Raw genomic sequence first — 20,247 nt, 5'->3', positions numbered from 1 at the left:
TTTAATACCAGTTTTCTTCATAATGTGATCCATATGATTGATGAATAACAGAGGGGGATAATGTACATCCTTGTCTCACACCTGTGTAACATCAAACCTGTACCTCCTTCAGTTCTAACTGCTGGCTTAGAACTCAAATAAAGACTAAGTATTGCTTGATATAATGCCCCATTGACACCATATAACCATAGTGTTTTGAATAGCTTTCTTCTTGGCACCTTGTCATATGCCTTTTCCAGATCTATGAAACTTAAATATAGATCCTTGTTATATTCCCAAGATTTCTCAACTGTCTTAAAGTGAAAATCTGATCCAGAGAACCTGTATTTAGCCTGAATGCCGCTTGTTCTTCACCAGACTTCCTTTTCATAATCCTTCGTAGCTCCTTCTCAGATATAGTTGCATAAATATTACCAGTTACACTCAGTAGGAAGATACCTCCATAATTCTCACATTTTTATTTCCCTTTTTATAGAGGGGTATGCACTCACTAAAGATTCAAGTGAAGATAAGGTAGAAGAATTTTATAGCAGCTTGCAACAGGTAGTATACAGTATTGATAAAACAGATTTTTCTCTTGGTATTAGGTGATTGGAATGCAAAAGTGGGTGAAAAAGAAGAACAAGGCAACACTGGAAAATTTGGTTTAGGACTGAGGAATGAAGAAGGAGATAATGTTAGAGTTTTGTGTTGAGAACAGTTGCTTTATTGCAAACACTTGCTTCCAACAGCATGAAAGAAGATTGCATACATGGACTTCACCTAATGGAGAATACAGAAATCTGATAGATTATATTGTTGCAAGCAGAAGGTGGAGAAGTGCTATCCAAGCAAAAACACTACTTCGTGCAGACTGTGAGGTCATGAATTATTGATAGCTTAAGTTAAATTGAATTAAAACTAAGAAGAAACAAAAGGACAGTATTGGGTTTGATTTAAATCCTATAAATGAACATTTAAAGCAGAAGTCGGAAAGAAATTGAAAAGTTTGGAGAAGTCAGGAAGAGAATTAGAAGAACTATGGGAAGAAACAAAATATACAGTCACAGAAGCAGAAAAGAAGACTCTAAATAAACCAACAAGAAAGAAAGATTGTAAATTGTCAGAAGAAGCTATTCAAATATCGGAGGAAAGATGATAAATGAAACTTCAGAGAAACAAAGAAATGGTCAGGCAACTGAATTCAGATTTCCAAAGACAGACTAGGAAAGTAAGGAAAAACATCCAAACAAAAGTTGCAAGAAAGTTGAAGAAAGCAATATTATGGGTAGCACAAGAGATCTGTTTAGAAAAATAAATGATGTTACAGGTAAGATTAGGAGTTGTGAAAAGTAATTCAGGTAAATATCTGGTGGAACAAGAATCAATGAAAAAAAGATGGAAAGGGTATGCAGAGGATTTGTACAAGAAAGATTATTATTATTAACATTTGACCTCCATGGAGTCAGAGACTCATCGTGGGAGATGCACACAATGCTCATCCAACAATGCGTTAAACTGATTCAATGTGTCTACACCCACAACACACTCAGGCAATGCATTCTACTCAACCACTCTCCTTGCAAAGAACCTACCCTTACTCCTCTGCTCACCCTCCTTATACAGTTCCAGCAATGGCCTCTTGTTCTACTCCCTTCTCCCATTCTATGAAAAATCTCTTCCATGTCGACCCGATAACAACTCTTGACTAGCTTATATGTCTCAATCATATCCCCTTCCCTATTCACAAGGCTCTGCAACTTACATTCTCTCAATCCGTCCTTGTACTCCAAAGTCATTCCAAAGTCCACTGACTACTTTTGTGAATCTTCTCTGGACCCTGAATGGTATGGTGGTGGAGCTGTGTGAGGAGGAGGGAGCGGAGTTTGTGGATGTATGGCATGTGTTTGAGGGAAGAATGAAATTATACAGGCGTGACGGGTTACATTTAAATGACTTTGGAGTGAGTGTGCTGGAGAAAGTGTTGCTGGATGAAAGTATAGTGTGTGGAAGTACAGCGTGTGATGCGTGCCAGAGATCAGAAGGAAGATTCATATTTATGAATTTAGGGATACAAACCACACGTGTTGAAAAGATTATTTTACTGATTAATAATAAAATAATAACTTGACGTTTCGACCCCTGTATTGAGGTCATCATCAGAAGGATACATGTGTATAAGAACCAAGCTGCATGCTGTTGCACTCTATACAGGTAAATTACATCTACGTTGTTAACTAATCTTTTTTCTTTGCCTGCCCTCTAGTGATAAAAAAATATAAAAAAATTACCAATAAAAACTACAATAAACACTGCTAAAGTCCTCATGTACTAGGATTCTTCTGGAATTCTACAGTTTATATTGTTATATTACGATTATCTTCTGGATTTGTACAGTACAGGTTGCTATTGAATGTTCAGGAAAAAAAAACAAAAAAACTTCAAGTCTTCTTGTATTGAGATTTTTCTTCGTGGTTGCAGATGGGTCCTCCACATTCTTGGAATGGTTAGACCATCATTTTTATTCAGATTCGGATCATGCTTCCTTGAATTTCCGCTCGAACCTGGTTTTGGTGCGGTGTAAGGACTTGGTACCTTTCCAATCAATTCTGTGGTATGTTTGGAGTGCGTGATCAGAGACTGGAAGTGTCTAATTATAGGCCAGTCTGTGTGTCATCAGTAGTTGTTAAGATCTTGGAGAAAGTAGTGAGGGACCGTATACAGCATTGGGTAGATGAGGGTAATGTTATCTGTGAGAGTCAACGTGGATTTGTGAAAGGGCGCTCTTGTTTTAGCAATATGCTAGCCTTTTATAATAAAGTTACAAGAACATTAGATGAGGGAAAGGCATATACTGCAATTATCTTAGACTTAGCGAAGGCATTTGACAGGGTGCCACATGATAAGCTGATATTTAAGTTGGAGCACATAGGTCTGGATGTCAGTTTGGTCAACTGGATTCAGGATTGGCTGTCTGATAGGTATCAGAGAGTTGTGTAAGGTGGAGGAGTTTCAAGGAGGCAGAGGGTTACAAGTGGGTCAAACAGGGCTCAGTACTAGGATCTATATTGCTTATCCTATATATCAATGACATTGGCAGTGGATTGCAAGTGGATATTCAGTTGTTTGCAGATGATGCGAAGCTGGGAAGGATTATTAGTAATAGTGCAGATGTGGTAGCCCTGCAAGAGGATTTGAATAAGCTAGATAGATGGGCAAATGAATGGGTGTATCAGTTTAATGCAGCAAAAATGTAAGGTCTTGAGGTTTGGGAAACATTGATGGGATTCTGCATATTCTATGGGAGGAGTTATACTGGAGGAAGTAGGGGAGACAAGAGATCTGGGGTTGATGATTGATAGAAACCTGAAGTTTAGGGGACATATTGCAAAGGTGGTGAAGGTAACACAGAGGATTGCTGCAATTATGAGAAGGACACTGACCTGCAGAGATAAAAGGGTTATCATTCCGTTGTTGTATAAGTCTCTGATCAGACCGCACTTAGACTTGTTCTCAGATTTGGTCTCCAGGATTTGAAGGGGATAAATTAACTGTGGAAAGGATACAAAGACGGATGACAAAGATGGTTTCAGGACTGTACAATTTTGGTTATGGTGATCGGCTGAGGGAATGTGGACTGCAGAGTTTGGTGGATAGAAGAAGGAGAGGTGATATGATTGAGACTTTTAAACTGTTGAGAGGTGGTTACAGGGTTGACACTGGGGAGTTCTTTCGCTTGGTTGAACAGTGGGAAGGAGTGATGACAAGAGGCCATCCCTGGAAGTTATGAAAGGAAACTGTGAGCAAGAGGGTGAGGAGTGGTTTCTTTGTGTGGAGGGTGGTTGAACCGTGGAATGCATTGCCTGATGGAGTGGTGAGAGCGAGAATGGTCAATGAATTTAAGGAGTGGTATGATTAACTTTGTGTTTCTTATGGGTGACCTCCCCTCGATGAGCCTTGACAGACTTTATGTTCTTAGGAAGGACCTCCCACGATGAGTGTTTTGACTCTATAAATGCCTGGATAATAATAATAATGATAATGATAAAATAGAAATCACTGAAAGTTATGATTTACTGGGGTTCAGAATCAGAAATGATGATAAAAGTGAAGACGAAATTAAAAGAAGGATAGTCATGGTAAAAAAAAAAAGTGATGTATTATGAATTATAGAGGTGTGAGTAAGGCCACAAAAGTCCAAATTGTCAACGCAATGGTGACTGTTAAGAATATCATGGACTGCAAGAATGACCAATAAGAAAGTTTTAGAGAATATAAAGACAGAATGCTCTTTGGAGGTGATGGTCATTAAACAGAAGTTGATGTACTTCGGTCACATTATGTGAGCTGATGAATCATTGGAGAAGGCAGTTATGTTGGGGAAGATTGAGGGCATGAGAAGAAAAGGAAGACTACAAAAATTGAATGCACAATATAAAAGAACTTACCAACTTGAACTTACAATTATGTAAAGAAAATACAAAAGGTTGAGTGGGATGGAGAGCCTTTGTTCACAGGATCACCAAGAGTTGAAAATGACTGGATGGCACATAACAACAACTATAAGAGCCTTACTCCAATCATCTGGAATCTACCATCTTTTCAGGCCTTCTGAATTATACAGTGCAACTGCTGTAAAACTTTTATACCTACATACTTGAACATTTCTATTCTAATATCATCCACTCCAGCTGCAATTCCACATTTCAGATCTTCGGTATATTTTTTATTATTCTTGTTGATTTCTAGCAGTGCTTTATATTCTTTATACGAGATGTTAGTTTTGGTGGTTTAGCATATATCAGTGTACTGACAGCATCTAGTTTGATATTGTTAACAGTATCTTTAGGAAGGCTAAGAATTCTCCATTCAAACTAAATCATAATTTCTTCTGTATGAATTTTTTTAGATGTTTCAAACTGAACAGAGAAATCTTAGCCTTGATTACCTTGATGGACCTGTGTTTCACTGAGAATTTCTCCATGCATGCAGGTCACAAAGATGCCTATAACGATCTCAATCTTGAGCCTTTCTCTTCCCTGTTATACCCATAGATTTCACTAATGAATCTTCCCATCTTGTAGGTGGTCTTCCTGGTTTTCTCTTTATTCTTGGTTGCCAATTGTGTATTCTATATGTCCATCTGTTATCCCTGAGTCTGGCTATGCAGCCTACCCATCTCATCTTGCTTTTGTATACTTCAGTTACCACATCTTTTATACCTGATCTCTTCCTTAGGTCCGTGTTTCTAACACATTCCATTTTGCTGATGTTACAAATCCTACGTTCTATTGCATGCTGAGTTATTCTGAGAGTCTCCTCTTTTCTTGTTGTGTTCCATGTTTCTGATCCATATATGTGATTATTATTATTATTATTTCGGGTGACTCTAGGGAGTCCTTAGACTCATCGAGGGAGGCCCTAAACATCATGTCCACACAACTATATGACATTCTCACAGTATCTATCATACCTTGCCTTGAACTCTTTCACCGTCATAGCACCCACAACAGACTCTGGCAGCTTATTCCACTCATTTACCACTCTAAAAGTAAAGAACCCAGCTCTAACACCCCTGCTAACCACACTCTTGCCCAGCTGGGGTGTTAGAGCTGAGTTCTCCCACCACCAGTCCTGATCTCAAAAATATCCTCTGAATTAATCCTATAGAATCCCTTTAGCAATTTGAATGTCTGAATCATATCTCCCCTTTTCTGCCTATCAACCAGTTTCTGCAACCCACAAATCCTCAACCTACTCTCATATGGTTCATTCCATAGACCTGCTATCATCTTAGTCACTCGCCTCTGGATCCTCTCCACTTCCTCCCCATCACGAAGAAACCCTGGTGCCCATAACTGGACACAGTAGTCCAGATGAGGTCTTATCAAGGCTCGATACAGAGGAACAACAGCTTGTTTGTCTCTGCATGTTAAAGTATTTTTCAGAAGCCAAGTGATTTGATGAGCTGATTTAGTCACTTTTGCAATGTGCCCCCTAAACTTCATCTCCTTATCCACCAACACTCCCAAGTCCCTGGCCTCATCAATCTCTTGGAGTACAGTTCCACCAATGTGGTATACTGCTGCTAATCTTTTCACCCCAAAATGCATAAACTTACATTTTGTCACATTAAATTGACATCCATTCTCCTTAGCCCAGAACTCCAATCTGTATAAGTCATCCGGCAAGATTTTGACATCTTCTGCATTCACTATCGCCCTACCCAACTTTGCATCATCAGCGAACAAATTAACTATTCCACTTAGATCCTTCCCTATATCATTAATGAACAGATTAAACAGCAGTGGTCCAAGAACAGAACCCTGCGGCACACCACTAGTCACGGGCCGTCTTTTGGACTCTACTCCTGAATAAACTACTCTTTGATATTTCTCCATCAACCAGCCACCTATCCATCTCACCAACCCTATATCCATTCCCATATGTTGTAGTTTACGGATTAGAATTCTATGTGGTATCCTGTCAAATGCCTTTATCAGGTCCAGCAGTATCACTGTAAACCCATTACCCTTATCCAGTTCGGCCGTCACCTTGTTATAAAACTTGAGCAAGTTACTGAGGCATGATCTACCCTTCACAAAGCCATGCTGTCCCCTGTACAGTATCTCATTTTCATCAATCCATTCCTGTATTTTTCCCTTGACCACTTTCTCCAAGACCTTGACAACGACTCCTGATATGCTGATCGGTCGGTAATTTGCAACCATAGTCTTGGATCCTCCTTTATGCAGTGAAACTATTTTCCCCTCTTTCCACACCTTCGGGACTAAACCAGACCCGAGACTCAGATTAAACAACATGGTCAAAGGCATTGATAATTCCTTAGCCACTTAACACAAGACCCGTGCTGGTATACCATCCAATCCCACAGATGTATTCATATTAAGGTTCTGTAATAGACTATTCACCTCCACTTCATTCATCACAATTCCCGTATAAACTAATGGTCCCTTCATTTTTTCAATGTCACCACCTGGATGATATACTTTTGCAAAGTGCATGCTCAGTAACTCCACAATATCGACTGATTCAGTGACCTCCTTACCATCGTCATTCCTTAAAATCATTTTGGCGTGTACAGTTTTTTCTTGCTTTCAGCATATTGAAAGAACTGTTTGGGATTCTCTTTTGCTTGCATAGCTAGTTTCCTTTCATAATCCGCTTTTGCTTTTTTTACCACACTCGTTACCCTTCTGGCCTGCACTTTATACCGTTTGTGTGCCTGCACATTAAACTGGCAGCAATTAACTTTGCTAGTCTGTAGTAGTCTATTTAAGTCTTCTGCAGGATCTCTGCATCACCTTCATTTACCATTGCTTTTTCCAGTTTAGCATTGTCAGCAAACACATAAATATTTCTTGTCAAATCATTTCCTATATCATTGATATACAAAGTAAATAATAGAAAACTAAGTACTGAACTTTGTGGAACACCACTGGTTACTTGTCTTCTCCTGGACTAAACTCCTCCATAAAGCACTCTTTGATATCTCTCGATGGTGGCTGATCCAACTCTAATCCAAATTACCAGAGTCATATCCATCCCTATTTCCCCCAATTTATGCAATAGAGTTCCATGTGGAATGTTGTTAAATACTTTTGCAAAATCTAGTATATCACTGAGTAGCCATTTCCCTTATCCAACTCCATTGTCACTTGATTATAAAAAATAAGCAGATTACTAAGGCAAGGCCTCCCCTTCACAAAACAATATTATTCTTTATAAAATATCATATTCCTATCCACCCAGTCCATAATTCTCTCTTTCACCAATTTCTCCAATACGTTAACCACCACTCTTGAGATGCTGATTGGCCTATGATTTGCTGCTTTTTTCTTGGAGAGCCTTGTTTATGCAACTGGACTATTTTGACCTCTTTCCACTCCACTAGCACCTTCCCACTACCGAGACTAAAATTAAACAGCTTAGTCAGAGGAACTGATAATTCCCTTGCACATTCTCATAATACACAGGCCAATATGTTATCTAATCCCATGGCTGTGTTCACATTGAGGTTCTGCGATATTTTAAGCACTTCTATTTCTTTCTTCAATCTCTGTTCTCCTACTACATCTGGCATTGCAATGTCATTGCCTAGATGGTACACCCCTGCAGTATACTCACTCAGTAATTGAACTGTTTGGTTTGGTTCTGTTATCTCCCCACCATCAGCAGTTTTTTAAAGTCATCCTTCAGTAGTCATTCCTACTTTTACTTGCCACACAGAAAATAATTCCTTAGGGTTTCTTTTGGACCGATCAGCTAGCTTTCTCTCATAATTAGCTTTGCTCTTTTCTTTGCCATACTGGTCACCCTTCTTGCCTATGCCTTATAATGCTTATTGGTATGCTGATCACCTTTTTCTTCATAATTCGTCACAACCTTTTCTTTGTGGGCAACTCCTGCTTAATGAAGCTATTCATCTATCTAACTCCTACCTGATTTATCCTTCTGACCTCTGTAACATTCATGTACATTTGGAGGAGAAAGATGCACGAACATCTTTCTCCTCCAAAGTCTTATGCTATTTCTCTGCTGAAAGCTTTCTCTTCAACTTATCATAATCACCTGCTTTGTAATTCCACATATATCCCTTCTTAATAGAAAATTCTGCATGTCTGGGAGTCTCCGAGGTGAAGACTACATGATCACTTTCTCCAAGTGAACTAAATACCAACCAATCTAACAGCTAGATTGATTGGTATTTAGTTCTCTGATGCAGTGATCATATCCAGCACTCTTGAATCTTGTATCTCCTCCATTACATGTTACCTCAGGTAATTATCTCTCAGCAGCTGTGTATATTCCATTTCCTTACCTGCCTGTGACTATTCCTCCTCCCAATTCATATCCCATAGTTGAAATCCTCCATAATAATTACTCGACCTGCACTTGTCAATTTGTATTTGTCAATGCATGTCATCTACATTCTGCTGTATACCCCCCCCCCCCTGGATTATAGCAGCAGAGTTGCATATTTAGTTCTGTTGGCCTGTATCTCACACAGATGGCTTCAAATAAAACTGTCCTCTGAATTCCAGTCTTCCTGATGTACTTCTATTCTTTTTGGCTTTAATTCCTATGCTATCATTTTTCAACCCAGGAATACAGTGTCCTCTCTGAAGACACTGTATTCCTTGTATTCTATCCTATGACCATATCATCCTCAGTCAATCACATATCACTAATGTGCATATAACTTTTGGCCAAGTTGTGTTAACTAATGTCAAAAGCTATATGCACATTAGTGATATGTGATTGACTGAGGATGATATGGTCATAGGATAGAATATGCTATGACCATATCAAATGCATCTGGCATTATTATACATAAACTGCAATACTCCCTTAATCCCACAACCTCCCTTACACCTTGTTTTACTTAGCCATGATCATGATACATTTTGCATCATGTGATCACTCTTCCATTTACTAACCTCTAGGTTGCCTGGACCCATGCTCATCTGCATCCCTGCTAAGCATTCTAGTTTTCCTGACTTTGTACTACTGAACTCTCACTGAGCAACACTCTCAAGATTCCTGACACCAGGTCTGTTTAGATGCAAGCCATCTAAACAGACCTTATGTAAATCCTTCCTTCTATTAAACTCACTCCACAAATTGACAAACTCCACACCACTCCTCCTGCACAATATTATTATTATTATTATTATTATTATTATTATTACGGGCAACTCCAGGGAGTCATTAGACTCATCGAGGGAGGCCCCAAATCATTTTCATCACAACTATTCGACATTCATACAGTATCTATCATACCTCGCCTTAAACTCATTCACTGTCACAGCATCCACCACAGACTCAGGGAGCGCATTCCACTCATTCACTACTCTAAAAGTAAAGAACCCAGCTCTAACACCTTTACTAACCACACTTTTGCCCAGTTTCCATGGATATCCCCTAGTCCTCCCACAACCAGCCCTGTTCTCAAAAATATCTTCTGAATTAATTTTATAGAAACCCTTCAGTAATTTGAATGTCTCAATCATATCTCCCCTCCTCCGCCTATCAACCAATTTTTGCAACCCACAAATCCTCAACCTGTTCTCATACGGTTCATTCCACAGACCTGCTATCATCTTGGTCACTCGCCTCTGGATCCTCTCCACCTCCTCCCCATCAAGAAGAAACCTAGGTGACCAAATCTGAGCACAGTAGTCGAGATGAGGTCTTATCAAGGCTCGATACAGAGGAACAATAACCTGCTTGTCTCTGCTTGTCAACGTATTCTTCAGCAACCAAGTGATTTGATGAGCTGATTTGGCCACTTTTGCAATGTGTCCCCTAAATTTCAATTCCTTATCCACCAACACTACTAAATCTCGTGCCTCATCAATTTCCTGGAGCACGGTTCCACCAATGCAGTAAACTGCCTCCCATCTTTTCACCCCAAAATGCATAACCTTACATTTTGCCACATTAAATTGACATCCATTCTCCCTAGCCCAGACCTCCAATCTATCCAAATCATCCTGCAAAATTTTGACGTCATCTGCATTCACTATTGCCCTACCCAACTTTGCATCATCCGCAAACAAATGAACTGTTCCTCTCAGATCCTTTCCTATATCATTTATGAACAAATTAAACAGCAGTGGTCCAAGAACAGATCCTTGTGGTACACCACTAGTCACAGGCCGTCTTGTGGACTCTACTCCTGAGTAAACCACTCTCTGATATCTCTCCGTCAACCACCCTCCTATCCATCTCACCAACCCTATGTCCATTCCCATATGCTGCAATTTACTGATTAGAATTCCATGTGGTATCCTGTCAAAGGCCTTAGCAAGGTCCAGCAGAATCACTGTAAACCCATTACCCTTATCCAGTTCAGCCGTCACTGTATTATAATACGTGAGCAAGTTACTGAGGCATGACCTACCCTTCACAAAACCATGCTGTCCCCGATACAGTATCCCATTTTCTTCTATCCAATCTTGTATTTTCCTCTTGACTATTTTCTCTAAGACCTTGATAATGATTCCTGTTATGCTGATTGGCCGGTAATTTTCAACAGCAGCCTTGGAACCACCTTTGTGCAGTGGAACTATTTTCCCCTCTTTCCACCCCCTTGGGACTGACCCAGTCCTGAGGCTCAAATTAAACATAATGGTCAAGGGCACTGACAATTCTTTTGCCGCTTCACGTACGACACGAGCTGGTATACCATCCAATCCCACAGATGTATTGACATTGAGGTTCTGTAACAGACTAGTTACCTCTACCTCATTCATCACAATTCCAGTATAAGCTGTTGGTTCCTCCATTTCCGCAAAGCCACCACCTGGATGATATACTCTTGCAAAGTGCTCGCTCAGTAATTCCACAACATCGACTGATTCAGTTACCTCCCTACCCTCAGCATTTTTTAAGATCATTCTACCATGAGCATTTTTCCTTTTACTTGCAACATATTGAAAAAACTGTTTGGGATTCTCTTTAGCCTGCATGGCCAATTTCCTTTCGTAATCTGCTTTTGCTTTTCTTACCACCCTTGTTACCATCCTGGCCTGAGCTTTATACTGTTCATGCACCTGATGGTCACCCTTCTCCTTAAATTCCCTCCACAATTGTTTCTTTTTTTGCAGCTCAAGCTTAATAGTGTTATTTATCCATTTAACTCCTACCTGATTTATTATTCGGACTCTTGGTATACAGTCAACCATTGCCTCCTGCAAACAGTTCTTGACCACCTCCCATGCACCATCAACATCCAGCCCTTGCAGTTTTACATGCCATGGCATTGAGCCAAGCACACACCTAAGCTTGTCATACTTACCAGCCCGATAATTCCACATATACCCTGTCTTAATTGTAAATTCGACTCCTTTAGCCACCTCCCAAGTCATGACCTTATGGTCACTCTCACCAATTGGTGGCAACAAGGTCATGTTCGTTACAGCCACATTCTCAGTTGCAATTACTAGGTCCAGCACTCTCTGCCCCCTGGTATTTTCCAATACATGTTGCCGTAGATAGTTGTCCCTTAATAACTGCATAAAATCCAATTCCTTCCTCCCATGTGCCCTCTCCTCTTTCCAGTCAATATTACCATAATTGAAATCACCCATAATAATTACCCTCTTTCCATTCATTTCTTCTATTTGCTTATGCATACTATTCCCACCATCCACTCCATCACCCGGTCTATAGCAGCACCCAATTGTATATTTTGTTCTGCTAGATTGTATCTCACACCAAACAGCCTCAAATGTGCTTTTTTCCCCATCCTGCAGTTCAACTTCTATACTCCTTGGCTGAAGCTCATCAGCTATCATCAATAACACTCCTCCCCCCTTTTTATTCACCCTGTCACTCCTAAACACGCTATACCCATCGCATTCAATCCCACTAGCTTTATCATCTTGTGTCAGCCATGTTTCACTAATACCGACAACCTGTGGCCTGGAAGTGCCAACCATGGCCAAAAACTCTTCCTTCTTGTTCCTAATACTCCTGGCATTAGTGTACATGAATCGCAGAAGCCCATTTGTCCCATCCCTACTTTGATTCCTTATACTAATTATCCCATTCTGATTTGTTGTCCGTCGTACTCGCCCGGGCATAATATACTCATTCATACACTTAACTGCCCCCCCTAAAGTCTGCATATCTACTCCCCCCCCTCTTAATAAATCTAGTTTCCCTGAGTCTGTACATCCACTTCCACATCATTCATCAACACTCTTTCAAGTCTCCGTACACCAACTCCATTCAAATGTAACCCATCCATCTTATATAAGTCCTTTCGCCCATCGAACTCATTCCACACATCCACAAATTCCACACCACTCTCCATGCATAACCCACGCATAAAGTCATTAGCAATTATGGCCCTCCTTCTAAACACTTCGCTGTCATACCGCGGTAAGATACTCACCATCCTAACTCTCTCACTCTTCTCTTTTGCTACCTCAAACAACTCCCTCACATCCTCTATCATTTCCATTTTGTCCTCTTTCAAATCATTCGTTCCTGCCACTATTATCATCTCTTTCACCGTCTGTTTTTGCAGTCGAATAGATTCGCTGACGTCCTTTATGTTCGCACCCGGCTGGTACGACTTCGTTAAACTCTCAATTATTACGCCTCTTAATAGCGAATCCCCATACAGCACTCGCTCCTTCATTTTATTGACGTTTACGTACATTCTATTGTTTGCCGTCACAGACTTCCGCTGGTTATTTGTCGGTACGTTCAACACACATTTTTGCATACGCTCCAGTTGTCGTTTGGCTCTGTGTATCGCGCCATTTAAACGGGCAATTTCGCTACTCGCATTTATCTCACCATTTTCATTATCGATCAAATCATCCATTCCTTCGGTGTTTCTACCTTCATTTACACTTTCAGCGACGCTCTCACACATATCTGGCACTACCACGCAATTCCCTAGTACACCGCCATTTTCTGCATTCTGACTACCGTTAACGATATCAGTCTCGATACACGAAACACGCTTGAAGTCCTCATTCTCTTTACACTTTCTACACATATTAACTCCACTATCACTTTCTAACCAGACTCCTACCGCTCTTCGCAAGGCATACATCTCACAGACAGCACATTGCATAAATTCTTTTACATCAAAACTCTTAAGCAAGCATGGCGACCTGGCCGCCATTTTTTTCTTTATCGGTGCCATGTGTACGCTATCTTTTCTTAAAAATAATAGTTAAAATAACAGAAAACACGCAAAAATTGCACAGACACACCAAGAAACAAAAAGCAAACAATACTACTTAAAATTCTGGTAAAATATCTAATGTTAACACAAAATAATACTGATCTTTTCAGGAGCTCTCGACAAGCCGACGATCTAATCCGTGCGACACCTAGCGACCTATTGCACTGTATGTGCACTGACCCATTCACAATCATAGTTCTCTACCTCAGCTCACCTTTATCATACAGTGGCAATAGACACAACTTTTACTCTCTCTCTTCTTTTTCTCATACACTAGCATTTGTCACCTGCAAATCATTTGCAGATTTGTATTAAAACTTTATATAACAGAGCATTATTTACAGGGCTAAATTAATTAGTTCAGATACACAGTGCCCTCTCCACTGCACTTGACCACATTCACAAAATCTTTATAGCCAAGGGCTACAATTCCCACCATATATAAAAAACATTAAAACTCCAAAACATACCCTTCCCCCATATCCAGAACAGACTACACCAAAGCTATCACCATTCCATATATCCAAGGCACATCTGAAAAACTAACTAAAATCCTAAAAAAAAAAATACAACCTTCCAACTACTTACAGACCATATAAAAAATTATCATACCTTAATGAATGGGGGTGTCGGTTTAATGCAGCAAAATGAAGTTTGGGATACATTGATGGGAGGGTGCATATTCGATTGGAGGTGTACCGGAGGAAGTAGGAGAGACAAGAGATCTGGGGGTGATGATAATAAAAACCTGAAATTCAGGGAACATATTTCAAAGATGGTAAAGGTAACCCAGAGGATTGCTGCAATATTGAGAAGGACACTGACCTGGAGAAATAAAAGAGTTATCGTTCCATTGTATAAGACCCTGATTGTATAAAACTTCCCACTTCCCATTTTCGAATTATTCTGTCATTGTTTATACGTTATTTTGCGTGGAATGAAAATTTTTTATTATTCATAGAGCCTGATGGTGAGGAATATGAGTGCAATGTGAAGATGGATATACTGATGATACTTATTATTAGAAGTGTAGAAGATTTGGTGGATGGTGTTGACTGAGTGGGCAAATGCCCTGAGTAGGATGCTTGGAGAGAGAGAGAGAGAGCAATACTGAGAAAAGTGATCATAAGTATGTGAGTAAAAGGATCACCATTTAATTGTAGGGGTAGTGGCCCTTACCAATAATGCTTAGCATTATACACACCCAAAAGGATACTAAGGCAATTAATGTGAAGTCATTAACCTCTATATACAAGTAGCCCAGTCATGAAGATACTTCACGTGCAAAATTTCTTTGCTTATGCTTGGATAAAGGATTAAACCAAGAATAGAATTTCTTGGCTTCTTTAATTTATATGGTAATGTAGAGTTGAGAAGAGCATCTATAATGAATGAATTAATAGCGAGAATGTTGTTGCCTGGAGTTCATTTGAGGATATAATAGAGAGAGAGAGAGAGAGAGATGCATGCAAGAAATGGACTGCATTTGAACAGGGGCTGGGAAACTAGAGTTGCTATGATAAATGGTAGTAGTTTCTTGTGGGAATAGTCACTTGGGAGATGAGAGAATGTATAGCATATTTCACAAAATTGAATGGAATCGAATTAAATAGAATCCAAAGGACTCTGGAGTGAATAACAATAGGTATAGAAATATTGATAATGCATTGATGTTTCTTTATACAAAATGCCAGGCGCTTCAGGAATAAAAGAAATGAATTGGTGGCACTAATAGCCTCAGACTGTCCAATGATTATTGCAAAATGTGGTTGACAGAAAATAATAATATCCTTACAAAAATAGAAGGGTATAGCACATTTCATCAGAATATGATGGGCAAATGCAGTGGTGGAATATTACTTATAACTTTTAGAATGGAGAACTTGGAAGGGAAATGGCACTAATGATTTGAGATGAAGGTGGGCAAGACAGGATATTTAGTGGGTAGTAAACTAGGGAACACAGAGGTCAAATCATTATGGGAGATTTTAACTACAGAAGTATAAATTAAGAAGAGAAAACAGCATGTAGCAATAAGGGAATTCTTGAAGGCTTTAGGAAACATGTAGTATAAGAAATATGAGGTTCACGAGTTTTTGATTTAGTCCTAGCATCATGATCTGATTGTAATGAAATTCCATTCCACCTCAAGTGAAAAAGAGAACATCATTTGTGTAAACTGGATACCTAATTAAATGGAATGGGAACTGCAGATGAAAAAGTATAAGGAGAGAGATGGGTGGAGAGCAGTTGCACGACAGCATAGACTCGGAAAAGTGACTAGCTTAGTAAGGAAGACAAAATTGGAATATGAGAAGACGTTAGTCTGCAATCTATGGAAAATCCTAGATTGTGTAGCCAGTAAGAGGAAGAGGAGAAATAATTGTTGAAGAATGACACTGTTAGATGAAAATGGAGGTCAGATGTGACTGTTGCAGATGGACACAGTGAAGTTGTTTTAATGATCACTTTATTGGGGTATTTTATCCTGTAAGAGTGGATTCTATTACTAGATAGATGAGAAGGGTTCAAGGTATAGAAGTACATGAAAATGAGCTGTTTCAAATATTCAGTACTTGGATGGATGTCAGTGAGGCAGTGAGACTGAATAGGATTTTGCCATGTGTTTTAAGAGAATGTGCTAAGGAACAGACAGCTCCATTGGCTTTTCAATGAGTCTCACTGTGGGAAAGGTACTCAAGGAGTGGAAGGAGGGTAAGATAATACCATTATATAAAGATGGTAGTAGAATGGAAGTATAAAACTATAGACTATTTTGTATTTCTTGGGTAGTTGTTAAGATTTTGGAGAAAGTGAAAGATTGTTTACAGCATTGGGCAGTTGAGGATAATGTTATCTGTGAGGGTCAGCATGGATTTATTGAGAATTGTTCTTGTTTTAGTAGTCAGATTAAAGTGACAAAAGCAGTCGATTAGGGAAAGGCATGTATTGTAACGTTTTTAAAATTTATTTTACAAAGACATTTGTCAGCGCACTGTATGATGAGCTGATATATTATGAGATTATAGTATATGGGTTTAGATATCAGGTAAATCAGTAAATCAGTGGATTGCAAGGGGATATTTAGTTGTTTGCGGATGATGCGAAGCTGGGAAGGATTATTAGTAATAGTGCAGATGTGGTATCCCTGCAAGAGGATTTAAATAAGCTAGATAGATGGGCAAATGAATGGGTGTGTCAGTTTAATGCAGCAAAATGTAAGGTTTTGAGGTTTGGGAAACATCGATGGGATGCTGCATACTCTATGGGAGGAGTTATACTGGAGGAAGTAGGGGAGACAAGAGATCTGGGGTTCATGATTGATAGAAACCTGAAGTTTAGGGGACATATTGCAAAGGTGGTGAAGGTAACACAGAGGATTGCTGCAATTATGAGAAGGACACTGACCTGCAGAGATAAGAGGGTTATCATTCCGTTGTATAAGACCACACTTGGACTATTGTTCTCAGATTTTGTCCCCAGGATTTGAAGGGATAAATTAACTGTGGAAAGGATACAAAGACAGATGACAAAGATGGTTTCAGGACTGTACAAGGATAGTTATGAGGATCAGCTGAGGGAATGTGGACTGCAGAGTTTGGTGGATAGAAGAAGGAGAGGTGATATGATTGAGACTTTTAAACTGTTGAGAGGTGGTTACAGGGTTGACACTGGGGAGTTCTTTCGCTTGGTTGATCAGTGGGAAGGAGTGATGACAAGAGGCCATCCCTGGAAGTTACGAAAGGAAACTGTGAGCAAGAGGGTAAGGAGTGGTTTCCTTTGCGTGGAGGGTGGTTGAACCGTGGAATGCATTGCCTGATGGAGTGGTGGGAGCGAGAACGGTCAATGAGTTTAAAGAGTGATATGATAGACTTTGTGTTTCTTGCGGGGGACCTCCCCTCGATGAGTCTTGACAGACTTTATGTTCTTAGGAAGGACCTCCCATGATGAGTCTTTTGACTCCATGGAGGCCTGAATAATAATAATAATAATAATAATAAATGAATTGGATTGGAGATTGGCTGTCTGATAGATACCAAAGAGTTGTGAATGAGGGAATTGTGTCAAAGAAGCAGAAGATCATAAGTATGTGCATGGGGGGGGATTCCACAAGGCTGTTTAACCTTTATATCAGTGACATCCTCAGCACAGGAGGATATACAGTTGCTTGCAGGTGATATGAAGCCAAGAGAGGTTATTATTAATAGTGCCGATGTAGTGGCTTTGAATAAGCTCGAGAAATAGGCAAATGAATTAGGATGTCAAAAGTTTATTTTCCACTTGGTTAGAGTATAACAAATTTAGTTTAATCCTTTATCCAAGTGTGAGCAAACAAAGTTTGCGCCTGAAAGTATCTTCAGGACTGGGTTAAGATGGTACAACACCAGGGAAACTCATTGCAAAGGTGGAGCAAGCTACCAACACTCCTATCTCAGTATCTCCTATAATGCAAAACACATCTCCTTGCGGATATGTCTAATGTTTTGCATTAAGGGAAGGGCCACTACCCAGACTAGTTTCGACCTTTATTGAGGTCTCTTCAGTGGGAGCCAGGCCCAAGTGGAGATATCAGGCAGAAGCATTAGTAGGTCATCTCTACCTATAGGAATTGCCAATTGGTGTGCCACCCTTTTTTAATAATTTACTCTGGATTTAGAGAAAGATGTTAAAAGTTTATTTTCCACTTGGTTAGAGTATAATAAATTTAGTTTAATCCTTTATCCAAGTGTGAGCAAACAAAGTTTGCACCTGAAAGTATCTTCAGGACTGGGTTAAGATGGTACAACATCAGGATTGAGGATTAAGGATAAAGGATTAAACTAAATTTATTATATTATGAATTAGGATGTCAGTTTAATGCAACTAAATGTAAGGGATAGACTTGAAAGAAAACTTGAGTTTGGGATTCACCAATGGGACTGCATAATCTGGAACTGTACTAGAGGAAGTGAATGAAACAGGGATCTTGGGGTGGGGATTGATAGAAACTTCAAATGGGTGGTGAAGGCATCCCATAGGATTTCTACAATACATGGACTTTGACCAGTAGAGATAAGAGAGGGATGATTCCATTGCATAAAGCCCTGATCAGGCCACATATGGATTATTGTGGTCTGTTCTGGTCACCAGGATATTGAAGAGGATAAATTAACCCTGGAGAGGGTATAGAGGCAAATAACCAAAATGATATTAGGATTCTACAATGTTAGTTATGAGGATAGACTGAGTGCAGGCAAACTGCAGAGTTTGATGGATAGAAGACAAAGAGATGACATGTTTGAGATATTTAAACTGTTCAGAGGTATTTATTAGGTTGACACATGGTTTTTTTTTCACATATAGCAGAACAGTGAGGCAGTGGTGCACCCAGAGGGGCAGCCAAGGGGCCCTGGCACACCCAAAGAAAAAGGAAAAAAAAACACTACAAAATTTTCCAAAAATCTTTTCCTAATTAAAATTCATTTTTTTATTTATGTTGTGTCATGTCTTCTATTTCTATACTACTTATGAATTAGTGGTCACATAAGGTGGAATACCCTATAGCTCTCATGAATCACAGCTGCTGTGAACACAAGGGTGAGCGAAATGGCCAGAGGAGATCATGGGTATCGTGTATTGGCGATCATTGCAGATGCTCAGTCATAGGTTGTATACGATGCATAGTGTGTATTCTCAAATCATCTACTCAACTTGTCCCACCCCCCCAAGATTAAATCCTGAGTGCACCACTGCAGTGAGGTGGGGGTGGGGTACAAGGACAGGAGGCCATCCCTGAAGATGGTGAGTAGAAGGATGAGAAGTGGCTTTTTTGTCTGGAGGGTGGTTGGACCATGGAATTCATTGCCTTATAGAGTAGTGAATATCAGATGGTGAATCAGCTTAAGGAGTGGTATGATAGACTTTGTATTGTCTAATTTTGGCTTCCCACAATGAGTCTTATGACTCTATTGAGGTCTGGAATAATAATGATTTTTGTATTCAGTTTTTGCAGCCATTGTGGTTAAATGTTTACCAATCAATCAGATTCATCAAACAGTATTTCCTTGCTTGATGTTTTGTTGCATAGGTTTACTTAACTATAACCTGTCACAGTAAGGAATTAGCCTATTTCCTTACTGGGAATAATGGAGGGTGCTATTTCCTTACTATGATAGGTAATGAGTATTACTAATATACACTGACGAGTAATACTAGTATACTATTTGTAAAAATTAAAGATTTCACAAAAGAATAACTAGTATTTATATAAATAAATGAACATAGAAGCAAAATGAAAGACAATGAAATCAAAAGAAAAGTTTTTGTTTTTGTTTCTATGTTCATTTATATGTACATTCGTGAATACCAGTCATTCTTTTCTGAAATGTTTAATTTTCCAAGTAATATAGTATATCAGTATGTTGCTTAGTACATACTAGTACACATTATTTACTGGATATGTGGCAGGTGAGAGATTGGGGAAGGCATGTGCAGAAAATATAGGAAATGATGAAAACTTTGTGAGTAGGAGTTAGGTACAACAAATCTTGGCAGCG

At 39.4% G+C, this 20,247-nt stretch overlaps 1 protein-coding gene across 4 annotated transcripts in view; it reads left to right on the top strand.

Moving 5' to 3' along the window:
* The window catches only part of LOC150097032 (beta-alanyl-dopamine/carcinine hydrolase-like), a 165,096-nt gene that overhangs the window by 98,140 nt on the left and 46,709 nt on the right, over positions 1-20,247 (top strand). The gene's annotated exons all lie outside the window — the stretch shown is intronic.

Source organism: Typopeltis vanoorti, chromosome 18 (genome assembly GCF_054136105.1).
Source record: "Typopeltis vanoorti isolate ZY-2024b chromosome 18, IOZ_Tvanoo_1.0, whole genome shotgun sequence".
Taxonomy (NCBI): Eukaryota; Metazoa; Arthropoda; class Arachnida; order Uropygi; family Thelyphonidae; genus Typopeltis; species Typopeltis vanoorti.
The sequence above is the reverse complement of the archived record's forward strand: the minus strand, read 5'-3'. Positions and strand labels throughout refer to the sequence as shown.